At 31.7% G+C, this 17,388-nt stretch overlaps 1 protein-coding gene across 4 annotated transcripts in view; it reads right to left on the minus strand.

Annotated features, from left to right (window-relative positions):
- LOC129798116 (putative fatty acyl-CoA reductase CG5065) overlaps positions 1-6,809 on the minus strand; it is a 28,809-nt gene extending 22,000 nt beyond the window's left edge. The window contains exon 1 of one of the 4 annotated variants that reach the window (XM_055841099.1): positions 6,684-6,809. The gene's annotated coding sequence lies outside the window, so the exon portion shown is untranslated. Of the gene's footprint in view, positions 1-6,472 lie in introns of all 4 variants that reach the window. The other 3 variants (XM_055841095.1, XM_055841096.1, XM_055841100.1) reach the window with 3 other exon arrangements.
- Positions 6,810-17,388: the final 10,579 nt, after the last annotated feature.

Raw genomic sequence — 17,388 nt, forward strand, 5'->3', positions numbered from 1 at the left:
ACCCTCATTTTTCGCCCTGGCACTCAATGGGTCAAGTGGTAGAGCACTCGCTCTATGATACAAATACCGGATTCGAATTCGAATTTCGAATACCCTTTAGGTCACCAGCGTCACCAGGAATGTTTCTGGAGTTAAAAAAAATAATAATGCACGTTTAGAAATCCTCTTCCGGGAAGGCATAGTTCCTTCGTGGAATGTTCTGTCAGCATTATTATTATTATTATTATTATTATTATTATTATTATTATTATTATTATTATTATTAATATTCATAATAACCTCAATTATTTAATTGGTAATTAATTCCCTTATCAATTTGATCGGTATAGGTCCACACTGATGAATGCTTATCCCAGCACCTTAGCACATCCGTTCAATTTCACGAATCACTATGAACTAAAATCAAACTAAATATCAGTCATTTCATTTGTTTGGTCCTGAAGGAGACACTTATTTTTAATGATTTCTTTTGTAATAAAAAAAAACATTTCCTGTCGCGATAAGAAGCTTTGTTTAATAGAGCTCATTTACAATTTAATTAAAGAATTTATTTGTTAAGTTACTTCATAAACCTTTACCATTTACTTTTAAAATCATTATTTCAGAGGTTTTAAATTTGTAAATTTACATTAAAACGTTTTGGCAGAAAAAGCTTCATTAAGGATTAATAGCTTCATCGTTTAATCATGTATTACAGCCTGTAGGTCAATTCTGTAATTTTTATGGCATTGTCACTTGCGAGTTCGAAGCCTGGCAATGTCATCCGAGCTTTTTTGTCTTATCACATGAGTTCTAAAATACAATTCATTATTTTTTTTAAATGATATCTCTTTTCTGAGTGATATTTTGCAAATACAGTAAGTCAAATTTGTTATATGTATGACATTGGCAGAGTGTTACAGAGTTCTCCTTTTGGTCTAAAAATCAAAGATTTTTATACACAAAAGTTTTTTCTTTAGTTTATGTAAGTTCGCGAACTCATTTCCCTATTACAAAGCAATTTTAAACGTTGAAAAACATTAACTCGACATAAAATATTACGAGCAAGGGTTCTTTTTCCTCTAAGTTCGACAAATTTATTAGTCTAACATCGTTTTTATATAAACATTGTTATACTAGATGTAATTAATTAGTTACATTGCGAGGACACTTTTCAAGCCATAAATAAAGTCCAAAAAACAAGGAAAATTTTTGAATTTGCTTATAAGATCATTAATGTTTTCTAAATTAGAATTTTATTTCTTTATGTGTTGATTTATTGTCATATAAAATTTTTTAAAGAAAAAACGAACTTGGACAATGCTAATGCAGGTGTTAAAGGACGGTACAGTGAATTTTAGAAGTTATTTCTGAAGATTTCCGATCGACGTTCTAGTAGGAGAAAGCGAACTACCTTCGGACGACTTAAGCTTCGAACTATTAATTTTTTCATAGTTTTTTTTTTAATTAATTTGATCCATTATAATATTATTTCTTAATAGATAGTCCAATCAATGCCTCAAATTGTCAGAAAATAGCTACGAATGAAATCAAGTAAGGACATAGAAAAGAGAAATATCCGAAGCTTAAGTCGTCCGAAGGTAGCGTACTCTTCCCTATGATTTAATTTATTTATTTTTTAAATTATTAAACGCTTAGTAACTTCAGTTCGTGGTAGACTTTTCGAGAAAGGCACTGTGCAAATGAATAGATGCATAATAAAAAAAGTTTATATTTGATTAGAAAGATATCAATCTCTTCTTATATTATCTTGTACAATACTCTTAGTAAAGCATTATATCTAAAATTCCTATAGTTTGCTTATAGGGGGAAGTCGCACACCTTTACATTGATTGGAGCAGCTTTGAAATAAGGCTTTTTTCCTCCTATTTTTAAATAAGGCTGGACCTTATCATGATATAATTTAGCTCTACAGTACAGAGTAGTTTGGAATCGAACTTACATTTTATGATAAGGCTAAATTAAATTTTAAAATAGGAGGAAAAATTCAAATTTCAAAGCTGTCCAACTTCATAGGTATACACAAAAGCCCTCTAAAGCTTTTGGTTCCAACACCGAAACTACTGAAAGTTAAGTGGCACGTTTCTTCTTAAGAGTTCCTAAAGCAATTTAAACACAAAATTCTCATTATGATCCTTTTAAAGATGAAGAACTTATCAAAGTCTTCGTTCTCTAAGGCAGCTATTTTTTTCTAGGGCTACTAGGGGAAACTGAGGCAGTAGGAATCATAGGGTAGTTGCAAAAACTGCGAGTTTTTAAATTAAAAATGAAATTTAAAGGATGAGACCTATATGAATTCATAGATACAAGTATCCTTGTCTACTGAAGAAATAATGAACGTAACTTTTAGTAGTGTAGACATAACAATCAGTGTTTACTACTACCCCATATTTACTACTGCGCCAGCTTCCCCTACTATCTTGAATGTTGATTGTACAGTAGACTCTCGCTTTTCCGTAAGAGCGAGACCAAAATGTCACACGAATTTTGCGATTAATACACATCAAATTGTTTGAAATAAGGTAAAGTATCCTCACTCGACCGGGTTCCTCGATTCGACCGGTGGGTCAATTTTTGAATGTTTGATGGTCAATTTCGTCAATTTCTATGAATTTTTCACTGGTTCGTATTATTCATAGAATAATTGACTTATTAACGTAAGTTCATAGCAAAATATTATAGCAAATACAAATAAATTGAATAAATAAATCTACCGGTCGAAACGAGCAACCGGTCGAGCGAGGGCACTTTACCTTACAATGATTTTTTTGTTTACATTGAAAATTTGTGGAAACGTTGTGGAATGAATCCTGACCTGACTGAATCGACATTGTCTCTAAACATGCGTAGTGTCCAACAAAAGTTACAGTAAGAAAGAATTACAGTATAGAGCACATTTGCTTTAACAAAGAAAAACCCCAAACAAGGACAATATGTTAACAAAATTTTTAAAATTTAACTGTCTCACGGAATTTTTTTTATGTCACCCGAAAAAAGAGTTCACGAATTAGCGAGAGTCTACTATAAAATAAAAAACCACATTTTTAGCCAAGACTTTGCAAAGTGCTCGAATTCGTGACTTATACGAGCTTCAGATCTAAGGCTTAGCCATATGGTTTAACTGGCTCTAATTCCTTATCAATCACGAATTTTTGGAAAGATCTACCTAAGGAATGGATTATAAAAGATAAGAAACCTGTTAGCCTCTCAAAAAGCAATAAAATTGCTCGGTATATAGGATTAGGAGACCTTTGGGAACTGGGTTAAACCTCTAGTCTGAAGACTTCTTTAGATTCCTCAAAAGTACTTTCGCATTATTGATTGTTTATCAGTTCTCAACCGATTCATAAATTACTCAAAAGATCGCCTAAAACAGCTTAAGCGTAATAAAATGGATTTTCGGATAAAAATTAATTACTGGTTTATGAACCGAATCAGAATTGATAGGAAACGGTTCAGTTTTGTCAGAAATTCCAAAACATTTCCAACAAGCCCAAGCATGATGTTCTCTAGAGTCTTTTAAACCTCTTTTTTTGAAAACCGTTATTAGGAATGATTCAACGGAATTTTTGTATAAGGACGATATATCCCAATGTATAAAAAATCAGAGGTGAAGAAAAAAATAAGGAGCTAATGGTCCCTGGGTCGATTTTTGGGGAGGGGTTCCCCTAAGGTCCTAAACCTCTATCTCTAACCGTTTGGCCTTTAGGCGTGGTAACGTCCGAATGGTCCATTCCGCAAACACGGGCAAATATACTCCTCTTCTCTGTGGAGTTCATGCCAGATAAAAATATAGATCTAATTACAATTTTAGATAATGCTAGGGTAAGTGTACCAAATTTCGGCATAGTTGCATGCAAGCGCCAAAGTCTCAAGTTTGAAATGTAATATTTTAAATACAAATTGATTTTTTTTATTCTTTCTTTTGTAAGAATGTTGCTTGGAACCTTGCAAAGAGTTTACCGTCTTTATTTACTCTAAAATCATTCTTAATACATTTTAAAATGAATAAAAATGTAGACATAGCTTTGGTGCCCTATTTCGGCCACCTTCATTCTCATAGTTCCTTGCCATTCGGGAATTCTTCAAATATCTTTTTCACGTCATCTCGTTTGTCGAATCTACATTTTTTGTTATTCTTTTGCATTGTATAATCTCTAGAGTACGTAAAATCTAAAAGTTCATGGAAATTCGAGGAACAAAAAAGGTGGCCGAAATTGCAAGCTGGCCGGAATTTGGCACACTTACCCTATGCGAAGTAAGATTATGAAAATAAAATTCAAAAATCTTTTCCTTTTAAATATGTAATAATTGTGTATAAAATACACATACAAAGTGTACCTACATTGCATACATAGGACATATGATTTTTCCAAGTGTAAATGCAATAAAAACGAATCACAGATGAATTGGGAAAAAGTTTAGTGATCGCAGTCTTTAATCACAGATCTTCCACATTTTTAGGGTTCATTAACTATTTATAGCTGTCATTAATTAATTAGCACAATTTTAGATAAATTCCATTCACCTTGTGCCTAAGAGAAATAACGATAAAACCAAACAAGTGCTTTTCGTTTTTATGAAAGCTCGATAAAAACAATAATATTCCAATACTAAAAACAACAGTTTCAAAAAATGCCATTTAATAAATCCAGAAATCAATGCCAAAAAACTTTAAGATCAAAAGAAGTAATAACTATTGCAATTTTTTATTAAACTATGAATTTCGTGGTTTCTTTACTCTTAAATTTGTTTGTTTACTATTTAGTTTTTCATTGTATACAATGTTATGCCTTCCTGTTTTAGCGTTCAAGTGTTTACAATAAATTTTTGTCTTTTTCCTAGGAATAAGTAGGGTAACGTGAGGTATTTCGGAACACTTTTTATCACTTTCAAATTTCAAACAGCCTAATGACTTCTCAAATTATTTTTTTCTTTGTTGATACAAATATTTATGTTCCTTATGCTATTCAGAATAAGATTCTTACCGAAAAATGTTGAAAAATGCATAATTTTATATTCAAAATAGCAAAAAAATGTAAAGAAGTAAGAATGGTGTATTTCGGGACAATTGGGTATTTCGGGACAAACAAAAGTCGCTATTATGCAAATAAATTTCACCGAGCCTGATTATTTATCTTTAAGTAGAAGATCTAAACTTCACTCTTTCATAAAAATTTTGTTTAAATTTCACTTTTAAAGTGTCTTAAATAAAAAAAAACTCAGCACTGTTTGTGTTGACATCTACAAAATTGACCACACTGAAGATTTTGTAAAAAGTGGAGTGTGATACTCACAATTTACGCGTATTTCATACTTTAAATTAAATAAAATTTCATATAGAACTTAAAAATAATAAGAAAACAAATATTTAGAGGATTTTTGATGTGTCCAGAAATACCCATATTACGTCCCGAAAAGCACCTTGTCCAGAAATACCACATGTTACCCTACTTGTCTTATAGTTTATATAAATTGTATAATGTTAGATAGCTTAAAAGAAATTGTAACTAATTTTGGAAAAAAAATTTAAACACCACACAGATATTTACTTCATTAATATCTCAAGTGACACAGTGAATATACCTGATATTACCGAATGATTTTGGGAATGGGATTTTAAATTATACGATGTAACAAATAAAAGCCACCAAATCTCAAAAATAATCTCAGAAAATATTATGAAACTCTGTACCCATACATAGTAAGATTTCGAAAAAAAATTCAATAAAAAGAAAATTGGAATACGATGGTAAAGTCTCGTTTAGCTTTCATGATTAAGTCATTTTGGGATGGGCTCACGAGTGATTTAGCACTTATCAGGTGTGATAACTGAAGGTGATAAATGAAAAAAAGTAGATAAATACATTTTTTTTTCTATGTTGATGCTACATTTTGGAAGCACATTGTATGTATAAGTAGAGCAGTAGACAACCCTTATAAATCAAAGTTCAAGAAAGGGGATTTAACACGTGAAATATGCTTAATGTGAAAATGAATCACTTTGGAATTAGTACAGAGAACAATCTATTTCTTTTCAATTAAATAGACGAGATAAGAAAGTTCACGTATGGTAGATTCTAATTTTGTTAAAAGAAGAAATTGCATAGAATTATATTTGTGATGTTTGGCAATGATCTTAGCATTGAATTTAGAAAATATACTTGAGCTGCATCTGGGAAAAAATAGCATTAAGATGCTGAAGAAAACGTTATTATTACGGTATACACCATACAGTAATTTGCAATGCCAGTCCATTGATCTGTTGGCACTTTTATGAACCACATAAAATAAAGAGATAGTGTCGAAAAATTTTGCACTTTTTATTGCCTCATCTAATCTATCGAGGTGTCTTAACTTGTGACATAGAAATTTTTTGGTGGTCTCAGAAAATATCTTTCTTCTCTATATATTTTTTATATTTCATAAATAGCTCATTCACTGATTCTCCACTTCATTAATTTTATATGACCTGGGTCAAACTTTACTGTTTCAGCATTTAACATTTGAATTTTAGAGGCATTGTAGGACAAGTATGAGAAAAACCATGTTCTATCCTAATCCCAATACGCAACACTTCACATCTATTATTCTATTTATTAACCATGATATTATTATTATAGCCTATATTCACGAGAAATGTCAATCCACTCACAATACATTAATGTTTTCAATTAAATCACCCAACAATGAGAGCAAATCTTCAACTGTGCTACTTTTGTCATCCAGCACAAAACTGTAGAAAACCTCATCCGGATCCAACCACTCCACTTAGTTGCCGGCTCTTCACTGAATTAAATTGAACTGGTGAGAAGAGAAGCAACACCATCGACGATGCCATGGTTATTCCCCACTACTTCTTCTCACACTTTAGCTTATCAATGAAGATAAAGTCGATGACGTCAGGCTTGTAAGAAAAGTTCACTCATGTGTACTATGTATACACAAATTTCATATGATGAGTACATCATAACACCTTTCTTTTATGACTCAAATTTTTGAAGTTGTATTGAAGACGAATTGAACAAAGACAAATAGAGATTGGATGAATTTTGCATTTAATACAGATATGTCCAAGAAATGCTAACGCACTTTAGGTCAACTCTATCTGAATTATTTACTCAACTGCAACTATTTGCATATAGTCAGCCAACATTGTACAATCATCACCTTATTCTAATTCTTCGTTAATTCTTCGTAATTCCTCTTATTGTAAAATATAAATTAATATTTCAGGTTCAACCTATGAACCAATTTCAGTCTAATCCACCCGATAATAGCAGCAAGAGCAGACAGCTACCCTTTCCATACTTTATTACATACCCTTCATGTTAGAAAGAGGATTTCACATGAAACTGTGAAATAATCGATTACAATCATACGACTCGATAGCTCTACATAGCGGGGTGTTTTCCATATATAATTCTGATGATGAAGTGTATAAGACTTCGCGGGATATTCGAATACCAGAGTTAAATTCTATTTTTGAAACCTTGAAGATTTAAAGGCACAATAAAATATCAAAATATTGAAGAATTAAATCTCTCATTAATGCTCAATCATAAAACGATTTTACTGATTTTAAGTATGTAGGGTCGGAGGAACGTCTGTTCGACAGGGAACCCCTATTGACACTTTTGCCACAATGTTGAAAATTATTTAATATATCTAGTAAAATATAAGTAATATAACGTTTTTTCTGTAATATACCTTTTACTATAAATAGAGATGTTCAAATTTCATATCCCAAATCGTACAAAGTAGGGTGTCAATAGGTGTTAACACGAGTTCTTAAAGTATCAATAGACGTTCCTTTCACCCTAACCCTCTAATAACCAACTTTTTAATACGCAAAAAACGTAAGAAGTTATTTTTTCTACCCCAATGATGCAATAAACAAAAAAAAACAGCATCTATTCTTCATTAGGAGAGACCGGGGCAGAATAAGCCAGCGAATAAAATTTTCCTTTGCCTATAATTTATGAACAAAACATAATTCTAATAAATATTTTAATGAATAGGAAGCGATTTCATTACTTTGAATAAATAGGCTGGAGTAAGTACTTTTGGCTACTTTAAGGTTTCGTGTGCTTGTAATTTTTATAATCTTTCTTTAAATAAAATGAAATTTTGTACAAAGATACCTTAAAGCCATTTCTTCCTAATAATCCAAGAGAATTCCCAATTTTTTTTGGATATTTTAGTGAAAAATGCATTTTATGCAACTATGCATATTTCAGTACTTTTGGCCACTTTGTGATCACTTTTGGCCATTGTTTGTAAGCACTTTTAGCCACTTGTTTCCAATAGAATTTTAATAAAATAACGGAAGAAATACCTTTCGAAAACTTTCACAAATACACAGCACAAGTCCTATTCTTATTTAACAACAATTTTATGTGATTCTGAGAGTGTTTTAAACGACTTTTTGCGCATTTTCTATTTGATGTAAAAATCAGTCAAAAGTCACGATTGGATTTACTGAAATCCGCGAGGTGCGCCATGTGTAAAATGTATGGGAAAATGAATGGCCAAAAGTACTTACACAGCCGAAAAAAGTAAGCTCTTTTAACCACATCCGATTTTCATTTAATTTGTTAGAAAATCTTATTAAGGATGATATCACAATAAAATTTAGTTAATTAAGAAATGGACTTTCATTGAATAACATCAAATATTTTCATCAAAAATATGAAATAATGCAAAACAATTTCTCTTAACATTTGCAAGTTTCTTAAGATTCTCATGTTTTTTTTAGTGATTGTTTACCTTGTCGAGAATTTCTTTCAATAACTTAGAATTAATCAAGTCGATTCAAAATCAAATATGGTTTTCTGATTCGTTTGATTAGAGGTCACAAAATAAAATCCATTTTCCTGTTCTAAATAAACTCATAATTGCCTTACAATGTGATTTTACTTTAGGTGGCCAAAAGCGCTTACATGGCCAAAAGGACTGACTCTACCCTACCTTCGAATCGGTAAAGGAAAAACCTCAACCGGAGAGAGCTCTCAAATCGGGAAGGTCATTACTGAACGAGAGGATTCTTTCTAATTAGTTGGTAAATTTCAAGAAATTTCATGAATTTCCGCCTAAAGTATGTGGCGACTACTGTGAAATTTCTGAAATTTTACCATCTCTATTTCTAATATTATCGTTTAGTGACATTATCGTAGTTATACGTAATATATATAATTGTTTTGTAATATATTACAAAAGAATTTATTGACATTATCGTAGTTATACGATCAAAAACGTGTAAAATTGATATCATCTCAATTAAAATTTAATAAAGATGATGTGCTGTCAAAAATTATCATAAATAGGTTGAAATCAAAGTATTTTGTGGAAAAAAAATAAATAAAAAAATATATACAGAAGAAAATGTGCTTATTGAGAATTGGCTTTATGGTAATGCTACACTGGAAAACCATAAAAATAAGTATTTCTTCAAGGGAAATATGGGAGAGCCGTTGCAATGTGAAAAAATACAATAATCTATTGTAAAATAATTCAATTCAAAGTACAGTAGGTGTCAAAAGTTTGTTGTCTCATGTATGATCGGGAAACCAGGTGCAAAAAATGATAAAAAAATACTTTTTAAAATTTTTCTTTTTACAAATTAGTTGCCTGTAAACCGTAGATCTTATTTATATACAGGGTGGCTGAAAAGAATGCAACAAACTAATATTACTTCATATGAAAAATTATTGTTTTTCAAAAGTTGATCATTTTTGATTCGTCAAAAGTTTGTTGCCTCATTTGAAAAAGTAATTTAAAATAGTCAAAACATGCAACCAACTATATATAAATCGGTTACATTTTGAGTTTATGTTATTTGAGAGGTAAAAAAAATTAACAAAAATTATAATCCGATAATTTAATAATAATAATATAATCATAATACTGGCACAACACTAAATGAAGGAACTAGGCCTTCCCGTAAGGGGATTTCTAGACATGCATTATTATTTTTTCTTGTACAGTAGGGCATTTCAACTAGGAAAAAAATTTTTTGGCACTATTCTCACGGTGCTGTATTTGATGAGACAAGAAAGTTTTTCTTCTACGACCATATGATCAGACGCTGTTTAGAGGTGGCTGAACGACCCTCTCTGTAGAACAAATTTCTGATTTTACCGGATTTTACACTACACGGAGGGTCGTTCAGCCACCTCTAAACAGCGTCTGATCATATGGTCGTAGAAGAAAAACTTTCTTGTCTCATCAAATACAGCACCGTGAGAATAGTGCCAAAAAAAATTTTTCCCAGTTGAAACGCCCTATTGTACAGGGATAAGGTTGTCAGTCCCATGCCCGTGGAATCAAGTGCAGTGAAGCTCACAGGATGCAATTCAAACACCTTTTACGCCAGAAAAATTCCTGGTGACCTAAAGGGGATTCGAACCCGGGACACTTGCATGATAAAGCGAGTGCTCTACCGCTTGACCCATTGAGTGCCCTTCCATAAAAAAACGTTCGATTAAGAATGTTAGAATGTACTCTCAGTACAATTAGCCCCTATATCATAAGCGAGCTTCCCGCCGGTCGTCACAAATGACCCCAAATAGGCAGGGTGTCTGAAGTCCGAACTTCACAAGGCCCGACATACTACGAAAATACAGAAAAGGGGAAAAATTATAACCCGATAACTTAGTAAGGTTAAATTTTATAAGAATAAACTACGTAGCAAGAAAGGAACTGTTAAGTAAAAATTAAAATACGAAAGATACTCCATGATAACAATTTGTATTGTAACTAAATTTAGAAAGCGAAAAAGAGTTAAACAACTAAGATATTTTAATAACTTAGAAGAAAAGCATTCAAGTTACAGAGAGACAACAAGAGAAAGAAAGCTAAATTTTAAATAAATTAATATATATATATATATATATATATATATACATATAAATAATTCTAAAGATTTTTCATTAGTAAAAAAATAAAAACACATGTTATTTTTTCAAAAAAAAAACTTACTCAAACTTTTAATTTTTTTAAAATATACAGTCGAGTTCCTCAAATTTGAACTCCTTAAATTTGAACTCCTTAAATTTGAACGACGGTTGAGTTCAAAATGTAAAATTTGAGGTTATGTGAAGAAATTTTTGCGTGGAGTCTGAATTAGATTTATTTTTCTCTGGTGTTTCCTCAATATTATCGCATTTTATTAACTGCCGCAACAGATTCCATTTATTTCACAATAAATTACATTAATATATTCTCCTAAAGGTTTTTTCTTAATTTAGGGAGAGTGCATTTCACATGAATTCCGTTACATTTTTGAAAATATCGTTCAAATTTGAGGAGTGAGAAATGTCATCTATACCCCCCAAATGTTCAAATTTGAAGAACTCTACTGTAAATTTGTTAGCAACTCATTTACAAAGTCTGATTTTATTCTCAATTATGACACAAAATATTTTAAGATGTCCAAATTTAGGACTTCTTATTCCATGTTAAACAAATGCTGAATCATATTATATGGAAAGTTAACCTCAACATTTTTTTGAATTCAGAATTAAAGGTTTTCGCGATTTTATTTACGATTAAAGAATATTTGAAGGAGTTCAATATTCAGACATTTTTAAAATCAAAAGTCTATAGGAGAATGAGGAGCAGCTTTTGAAAATTGAAATTATAAATATCTAATATATACAGTGGCGGTCAAAATAATAGAATCACATTGCAAAGCTTATATTTTTTTAACTTTTATATTTTTTCCCAATTTGTTGATATAATTCTGAAGTAGAAATCTTCAAATTATTAGAATCGCAGAATAAAGGTTGTTTTAGCTGTTATAAGTCATTATTTTACACTGAATACGCAATAGTGAAATTTAGTTTGGCCAAAAAAATTGGAAAACTGTCATTTATGGTTTCCAAATATGGCTTTATTTAAACTTATACTTATACGATTTATAGACCACATTCTTTAGTTTAAGTGAAAGTGGTCCTATCGTGTTGTTCAAACCAAATTTCACTATTGATGTATTCTGTGAAAAATAGAGACTTCTAGCGGTCAAAACAATACTTACTGGACGTAAGGTAATTATTTGAACATTTATATATCAAAATTATTTAAACGAATTGGAATAAACAAAAATACTAAAGGTAAAATAGTGGTCTTTGCGGAGCTGATTCTATTATTTTGGCCGCCACTGTATATATTTATTTTAGTATTCTTATGAGAAGTCCAAACTCTAACCCATATATTTTTCAGTACATCGTTTGTAGTGTCCAACGATTTTCTGAGTGTACGTAAGTTGAAAAGTTGGTATAAAATAAAGTGTATTCAGGCTCACCCTCTAATAGCTATAATGATACACTTTATTACACTTTGAGTGCGTGAGAAAGGTGTACTGTTTATAAATACTTCAATTAGATGTTTTGGAAAGAAAGCAACCAAAACTCCCAAAACTATACATTAATAATGCATTGGATATTTTTTCAAAGGTTGAAGATCGATTTGAAATTTAAAGAATGAATTGACAAGGCTCAAATTTAAATAAGAAATAGGGGTGGGTAGGGCAGTTTAACACATCTTTGCTGATTGTCGCGAATTCTTTGCCAAATTTATGTGAACAGGGATTAATTTAGCTCTGCTCTGTTTGTTTAAATTAGGGATATTAGTTATCGAGAACCACATATTATAGAATTTTCAATTGTTTAAAAAATATTATCTAAAATCATTTATGAGTGACTGCCGTGCCTTTCCCTATTTATATCTGTTTGTTCTTTCTCCAAAGAAAGTTAGAACTTGTCAACTTTTAATAATAAACAATCCACTTAATAAAACTATCAATATAACTTGAACCTACGCTATCAATGAAAAAAACCTACCCTCGCACCACGCCTTTATCGGTTTTTTTTTTTTTTTGTTAATGCGGAAACCAAACTGTGGATTTTTTTTCAGTGTATATGGGTCAATAAACTCGATCATGTTCATTTCTATACTTGAGGATTGACTTCAGATTTTAAGGACTCTTTGTGGATTTCTCTTCTTTCCACCAAAACAAAAAATAAAGGTTTCTTGTCCTGTTTATACGTAAATATCCTTCAACTTATTCAGTGGTATATAAAATATTTTATTAGATATTTTTTCTTGCCTTTCAGTAAAGGGTACTTCCACACCCATATTCAAGAAGACACAGCATTATTCTTGAAGCTCGCAAAGGCATTGCCATACTGCTTGGAGGATGACAAAAAAAATTATTACGAAACCACAAAAATCACCACTTTTGGTTTGGCAAAATCGTCCTTTTAGTCACAACTTTTTTCCAAAGATAAATTTAGACTGTTCGTGTTTCTATGGGTTTCCTAATTAACAAGAGAGATTTTCTTGTTTAATTTAAAGTTTTAAATTTTCGTTTTAAATTGCAAAAATTTGTCACTGAAACTTTGCTTCCTATTAACTTTCGTGGCACTTTTTTTTCTCAATTTTCGATTCTATAACTCACTTTTCAATAGTTAAGACATGATTTTCACAGGAATTTAGAGGCAATGAAAAATCACTCAAATTGGCTGCATTCGTTTTTCCACCGTTGACGTGTCCTCTATACCATTTCTTGTACTCGAGGAGTGATAATTAAATATCTAGTCACACACACGCCCGTAATCGGTTTTCTGCCTATAAGGTGCAGTCGTAGTGGTTACCGCGTATATGTGTGAAACATTGTGAAGAACATGGGTTTTCCTCAATTTTCTTCCACTAACACCTTCACACATTTTTTTGGATCACTTTTTTTCTATTTTTATATCCTCAACTGCAGTCAGTATCTTGAGTTTTTCCAATCATATAACGCGTTTTTCGGCCTCAGAATTATCAAAGTTATTACATCACAAATGCTTCAGGAAAAAAAAATGGGAAGAGACTGGGAAAATATGCAAGCAAAGTACCCTAGCGAACCACCCAAAAAAACTTCACCAACGATTTTACACCCTCAAAACTCTTCCTATTTATCCAAAATCGTTGAACTTGTAATATATGTGCCCTCTATCCTAACTATATCACTATTATTCCCGATAGCAGTAGAATGAGAGGTGAAGAAACAAATTAATTCATTTTCTAATCAATTAATTAGTATAGTTTACATGTTCACTAATTTCACATAAAGTACAACACTGTTTGTGCCCAAATGTTCAAAGATCTTTTAGAAATAGTCAAAGGTGCAGGATAGATATTGCAATGTTGAAGAAGTCCTTGTGATTGAAAGAGAATTTTGCAATTACTGGCGACACTGGGGTTCTATAGCATTTTTTTTACCGACGTTTGCATTGATAAAACACCACGGATTCACAATTTCGTGATTCAACACAGAGAGACTCAATTTTTGCACTAATCTCTAGCTTCTCAGTGAAACAGTGAATCTTTGTACAGAGTTATTTTGGTGTTCTGCACAAGATTTTCTTCACAATTTCATGAATAAATCCAACGTGAAAATCAATGCAAACCCGAACGCCATGTTGATACACACAGAGCGCAGTAGAATGAAATAAGGTGAACTGTGAACGTAATATTGAAAAGTCGCAATCTCTTTCTCGCAGAATTTTCTCTCCGTTCCGGTATAGTTGGATAAACGCATGCGTCCTAAATCCGCAGGGGGAGAACCACACAATCCCGTAAATGCTCAGTACAATGCGAAAATTTCACCCAGTGCAATATTTCGAAGGGGAATTAGGCAGGAGGATAATGTAGAGAGACTGATGAAAACGGTTCGAAATGACCCTTCTAAATATGGGTCTCACTTAAAGAATTAAAATATTAAATCAATTAAAAAATCTATATAAAAAATCTATTATCATTGATTTGAATAGAATGGGCACAAATTAATTATACTAATTTAATACAAATCGAATAAAAAATAACTATATAATGTATTTCATTAATTTATACTGCGAAATTGAAGCACTTTGGTCTTAGGACCCATATAGACTTAGGCTGATCTTCAAGAATATTTAGCATACAAAATGTGACAGTAAAGGTTCCGGTATACAGTAGAGTCTCGTTATAGGCCATCGCTCTACAGTCCACAATTTATCGACCGTTGATTTCAAAACACTGATTTTAAGTTAGGTTATGTTTTTTTTAGTATGCGACATGCATAATTATTTTAATATTTTTGGCAAACTTTATTAAGTAGTTGTAATAATTGTGATCCACAATGAAGAGAGCAAGGACAAGTACCACAATCGCAAAGAAAGTGGAAGCCGTCGAGCAATTTCAATACTAAAAATCGTTGATAATTTTAAAAAATTACATGGACTATAGTGCGACCCAAGTGTCAAATTTGAAACCAAATATGGACTATAGCGAGACTCTACTGTAGTAATTTTATGCAAAGGAGTTTTACAGTGCTGTCTCTCTATATGCACAGTTTGGGTACTTTCTTTGACAGTTCTCTCTCTGAATATGCACAATCTTTTTTGAAATTCCCAACGGTTTTTTTCTTTCTTTTAATAAATTATCATTTTTTTATTGTTCTAGAATTTCCCGTGTTATTTTAAATATAATATGAGACAGAAAAAATAAAATTAAGAAAATTAAAAACAAGAAAAATTAATTACCAAGAAAATAATTTTCTTTATTACTTTGTCAAAATGTAAACAAATTGATTTTGAATGCAACCGACACAAAAGCTGTGCATATATAGAGTGTGCATATAGAGAGACAGCACTGTAATTGATGAACGTAAACCCACAGTGTATGACAGTTTAGTATAGGGGAAACTGGGGCACCACCAAACAGGGGGACCACCAAACACTGCGATTTTTTTAACAGATGTTTAAAAAACCCTTTAAGGACTTTAACCCTTTAAGGACGAGAAGGTCAAAAAATGAGGGTCTGAAAAAATCACTTTTTCCTATTTTTTAGACCAAAACTTGAGAAGGTCGAAGGAAAAATTCCGTTTTTGGGTCACCGGTGACCCAATCGTCCTTAAAGGGTTAAGTAAAATGTTTGCCACGATTTAATAGCCCTGCTTACCAAAAAGAAGTCGATTGTTGTCAAAATGACGGAAAATCAATGGAAAAATATGTTCGTTTGTGCATTGTTTTAGTTTTCTGCTTTTTTAGCCATTTATTCTAAATGTTGCAGTGTTTTTTTTTTAGAAATATTCAGATTATTAATATATTCTTTATAATTAAGAGCTGTAGTGAATGCACAAAATACCTTCAATGGGTGAGAAAAAGAGGTGTTTACTGGTGCCCCAGAAACTGTTTGGTAGTACCCCGGGTGGTTGGAAAAAAGCGAAAAACGCATGGTGAAACAATTTTCCTTTTTACGGACAATTGAAGTGGTTTACAAAATCCTTGTATACATTAATATGTAGCGTATACCTAAGGCTATAGCATGGGGCAATCAACATTTTTCTAAAATTCACAGATTTCAGGAAATTTAGTCAAAAGCGCATCTTGCAAAAGTGTTTGGTGATACCCCAGTTTCCCCTAGATATTTACTGCTGAATTTTACAAGCTAAATATACTCGAGGATTAGTCTGAGTCTATTTAGGCCTTTACACTACGTCTATCGTTGCCTTAACCAACGTGACCGACATGACCAACCTACACGTGCGACTCCAATAGTGTCAACTTGAACTCCAATTAACTCTAATAGCATCATTTGATTTTTTTTTATTATTGAACTACCCGAACTACAAAAATTTATCAGATAGGAGAGAAACCGACGTAAAGTTTAACTCAAAGGGATAGTCTGGTAATTGTCGGATGGAAAAAAGTTCAGTACAGAATAAAGTTTTTATCCTGGGCTGAATCCTCTTTCACCCTACGACTACCGGACTATCCCTTTGAACAAAATTTATATTTCCTTTATAATCTAGTCAAAGTTAAAAATGGGTTTTTCTGTGTAGAGGAAAGTGCTAATATTTTGTACGATCCCAGTTTTCGTATTGATTAAATTTTTCCTACGTTTCCTATTTTTTAAAAACTAGGGGGGAGTGCGTAGTTTTTAAAATATATTGCGGAGTCACATTTATTCAGAAACATAGGAAATATTTAGTCATTACGAAGCTTGGGATCATAGAAAACATGGGTTCTTTCCCCTACTAACATAGTATTTTGAACATAGAAAGAGCTTTGTTTTTATGTATAGAAATATCCTTTAATGTTTTTAGAACGAAAAAAATTGAGATCTTAAGCCTTTTATGGAATTGAAAGTTCTGTTCTCTTTCGTACTAAAAATAACCCTAGGTGCCTGCAGATAATACGGGGTTCAGACCTAAGGCTTAGCTATATGGTTTAACTGCTCTAATTTCTTATCAATCACGAATTTTGGAAAAATTTAACTTAGAATCGGATTTCTAAAGATAAATAACCTATTAAGTTTTCAAAAAGCAATGAAATTGATTGGATTTTGAGACGTTCGGGAATT

Source organism: Phlebotomus papatasi, chromosome 1 (assembly GCF_024763615.1).
Source record: "Phlebotomus papatasi isolate M1 chromosome 1, Ppap_2.1, whole genome shotgun sequence".
NCBI lineage: Eukaryota > Metazoa > Arthropoda > Insecta > Diptera > Psychodidae > Phlebotomus > Phlebotomus papatasi.